This window comes from Furipterus horrens, unplaced genomic scaffold (assembly GCF_987537825.1).
Source record: "Furipterus horrens unplaced genomic scaffold, mFurHor1.1.pri manual_scaffold_11, whole genome shotgun sequence".
Classification (NCBI taxonomy): domain Eukaryota; kingdom Metazoa; phylum Chordata; class Mammalia; order Chiroptera; family Furipteridae; genus Furipterus; species Furipterus horrens.
This window is the reverse complement of record NW_028327181.1, coordinates 15,694,693-15,698,846: the sequence shown is the minus strand read 5'-3', so window position 1 is coordinate 15,698,846 and position 4,154 is coordinate 15,694,693. Positions and strand designations below refer to the sequence as shown.

General features: G+C 52.9%; 1 pseudogene; it reads right to left on the bottom strand.

Moving 5' to 3' along the window:
- Positions 1 to 454: 454 nt before the first annotated feature.
- LOC149997013 (small ribosomal subunit protein eS26 pseudogene) lies at positions 455 to 810 on the bottom strand (annotated as a pseudogene).
- Positions 811 to 4,154: the final 3,344 nt, after the last annotated feature.

Below are 4,154 nucleotides of genomic sequence, written 5' to 3'. Positions count from 1 at the left end.
ACATACGTTTTCAGTTCTCTTGATGTATATCTAGGCGTGGGACAGTTGGGTGTCTGACATCTCTGTGTTTAACCCTTTGAGGAACTGCCAGGCTATCTTCCAAAGTGGCTGCCTCGTTGCGAGTTCACGCCAGCAGTGCGCCAGGGCTCAGATTTCTCCACATCCTCTACAACACTTGTTACTGTCTGTCTTTGGTTATAGCCACTCTAGTGGGTGTGAAGTGGCGTCTCATTGTGGTTTTGATTTGCATTTCCTTTTTGGCTAAGGATGATGTTGAACATGAACATTTTCATGTGCTTATTGGCCATTTGTCTCTCTCATTTGGAGAAATGTCTATTCAAATCCTTTCCCTATTTTTGTTTTCTTTTTTTGGGAGGGTCAGGGGCTTTGAAGTATAATTTTCATTTTATTTTTTTCCAGAAGACTTATCCTCAATCCTTAAGGATTTAGCTCTTTACATGGGCTTTGGTGGAGGTCGTGAGGCAGCACCATAGGTCTGAATTGGGGTGGGGGTGTTGGGTCCTTCCGGGCTTCGCAAGAACGATTCCTGACCACCTTGTCGTGAATGGCACAACTCACACAGTAATGCAGTTTCACATACAGCTCGGGAAGCACATAGGCATCAAAGACACTCACTTCAGAAATGTACTTAACAGCTGTGACCTCTATTAGGTTTCAAATGACAAACTTCTTAACGGCCTTGTCCTTGGGCACGCTTTGGGCACAGCTGGTGCAGGGAATTGGCTGAACATGGCCATGGCCTTTTTTAGCAAGAACGTTGTTCCCTCTTTTCTTGGTCATCTAGGAAGCAAGGACCCAAGAGAGGCGCCTTTGTCCATTTTTGAATTGGGTTGTTTGTCTCTTGATTAAGTTGTTCCACTGTTGTCTGCGGAGTAGAAACTGAGGTTCAGGGAGGGGGCGTGACTGGATCAAGAACACTGGGCTCACAAGGGATTGGTCTCTGCCTCTCATCCAGCAGATTCAGGGGCCACTGCCTCTCCACCCAGGGGACCAGTGGAGTGACCTGAAATTTTGACCTGTCCCACAGGCACCTCAGGTTTTTTCCTTACAGAGGGTGGACCAGGAAGCAGCAATTCTGAGGAACCAAGTTGGCCCTCTCTTCCCCTCCATATCACGCGGAACTGGCTGACGTGGCCCGGGAAGAGGGGACAGCCCGGGTCCTGTGGTCAGGGAGCCTATTTATACTAACGGGGCATGTTGCAAGCTTTTCCTGCTGGCGATAGGGACGTCACTGGGCGCTGACCTCACCAGAAACGCTGACGCATCTCCTCTTCATGCTTTGCTCAAATGCACAGTTGGGCCTCTTCACCTTGGGGCCACTATGTGTCCTCCTGCCCATCACTGCCCTCTCTCACTTAGCTCTGGAATCTCCCCCAGTGTCCCTACTTCCTGTAGCCCTCCAACCACGTCCTCTTCTTGTAACCTATTATGGGCTGAATGGTGTCCCTCTAACTCATACATTGGTTGAAGTCCAAACCTCCAGTCCCTCAGAATGTGAATGTATTTGGAGATGGGGCGTGATTAAGGTAAAATGAGGTCATTGAGTGGACTCTAATGCAATATGACTGATGTCCTTATAAGAAGAGGAGATTAGTGCATACACATACACACAGACTGGGGGAGGACCATGTGAGGAGACAGTGAGAAGGCGGCCATCTGCAAATCAAGAATAGAGACTGCAGGACATGATCGACCTTGCTGTCACCTTGACCTTAGGCTTCTTGCTCCAAGACTGTGAGAAGTTACCCTTTGTATTATATAAGCCACCCAGTCTGTGGAATTGGGTATAGCACTTGAAGCAAAACAATATATAAGCCCTTCTTGCCTTTGGGAGGCCTGGTCCCTGGGGCTTGTGCAGGGTCTCAGAGCCTGGTCTTTGAAATTCAACAGCCCTGGTTTGAACGCCCTGCTCCTCTTAAATGTTACATAGTGACCACAGGCAGAGTGACTTCACATCTCTGGGCCTCAGAGGCTTCTTTGTATATTTTTTGAAGATTGTATTTATTTATTTTTAGAGAGAGGGGAAGGGAGGGAGAAAGAGAGAGAGAGACATTGATGTGTGAGAGATACAGTGATCGGTTACCTCTCAGGGCCCCAGCCGGGAATCTGACCTGCAACCCAGGCATGTGCCTTGACTAGGAATCGAACTGGAAACCTTTTGGTTTGCAGGCCAGCACTCAATCCACTGAGCCACACCAGCCAGGGCTTCAGAGGCTTCTTTAAACTGAAGAGACAGTCGGTCTCCCTGGACCATGGGGAGGGGAGAATGATGTAAAGCGCAACGCTGTTCCTCAAGGGTGGAGGTCAGTCAGCAATCGCTGAGAGGGGCTAGAAGCTCTCCGACCAGACCTGGCACTGGAGCCAGGCCCTGAGCTTCTCTGAATTTCAATTTCCTTGTTAAAGGGAGCCAAAGCACCACTGCCTGGCCAGCCGCACCCCCTCACGGGGCTGTTGCAAAATGAGATCAGGGATGTGAAATGAAGAAGGACCCCGGCTTGGCATGGGCACAGGAAGCAGCCTCGCGGGGGTGGGCACAGAAATGATGAATTTAGCGGAAGCAGCATTCTCAGGAGGAGAATCCAGAACTGGCCCTCAGGCGATGGTGGGGTGATTGGGCATGGTGCAATGATTACCATGCTGGGGCGACAGGGAGTGGGTAGGGGCTGAGGGCCCTTCTGCTGGGCGTGGGAGTGTGGCTGATTTTGTCCACTGCTGGAACCTCAGCACGTGGTAGTGGCTGGCACAGAGCAGGTGCAAAACTTGTTGAATGAATTAAGGATTGGTGACAGTCATCTCTTCAGAGGGGAATACAGTGGGAACTGCTTTGGGGGTCAGAATGGATGCCAGGGTGGAGGCAGACAGAAGAAAGTCTGGTCCAGACCACCTCGGCTCCCCCAAGGGCCTCACCCTGGCTTCCCAGCCTTCTGACACCCTCCTCGCTGCCAGGCTTCTGAAGGCACAGGCCAGTGACCTTCTTCCAGGCCTGCTAAATGTGCCGGGACCTCCAGGCATGGCCTGCAGGCCTGGGCCACCCCCTCTGCCTCCTTGTCTACCCTCTCCTGGGCCTCAGTTTACCTCATGGTGAAGTAGCTGGTTGAGTCCTGAGGCCTTGTCTCCAGGGCCCCTTCATTCTGAAGTTCAGAGGTCTGTGATACACAGAGGACCAACCCATGATCACTATCTTTCAGAGAAAGTGAAACCTGGTCCCCAACCGTCAGCACGGTGACTCCCCCTCCCTGTTTCCCCTCTGAGCTCATTGCTTCCCCATCTCCTCCACTCCCCACGCCACATCACCCCCCACCAGCTAGTACTTGGAATTAGACTTTCATCTTTCCTTTTTCCTTCAAAGGACTTTTGCCTTTTATGTCCATGACGGCAGCAGCCCTGTGAGGTAGGCCGGGAAATGCTTTTCAAATCCTCATTTTACAGGTGGGGCCGCTGAGGCCCAGAGAGCTTAAGCAAATTGCCTCAGATCACATAGCACATCAGTGGACTTGAACCCTTATCTCCTGTTTCTCTTGCTCCAGGCGCCAGGTTCTCCCCAGAGGTCCCTGTCGGTAGAGAAAGGGCCTGGCTGCTGCAATGGTCCTGAGCTGTTTGTGCGGAAGGTGCACACATGGGGTAAGGAGGCAGCCGGGAGCCCCGCTGTGGGGGTAGGTCCTGGGGACAGAACCACAATCTCAGGGCTGCCAGCCTGGGTCTGGCTCTGTGCCCAGAGCCCAGTGGTTTCCGCTCACAGATGTCCCAACAGCCCCGGCAGGAGGGCGGGAAGGGCATTCAAGAAGGAAGATGTCTTGCTCCCTTCAGCCCCAAACCACAATGGCCTGTGAGGCTGATGGCTCTTGGGCCAAGACCGACCTGCGGGCCATCAAGGGGCAGACTCTCCCCTCTGTCCCAGGCACAGCACCTTGCAGATGGCATGGACCCCCTTGCTCCCCGCTCACCCCAGGAAGGCTGAGGCTGCAGTTTGCATCATCCTTGGGCGTGGGGCTGACCTCGAAGAACGAATTCGAAGAAAACAGGAGGAGGAGCAGGCATGCCGCTGTGCCCGGCGCCCATTGGCCGCTTGTGGAAACTTTGGTTTTTGGGGTCATGTTCCCAGAAGGCCTGCCCTCCCCCCACCCCCTCCCCAC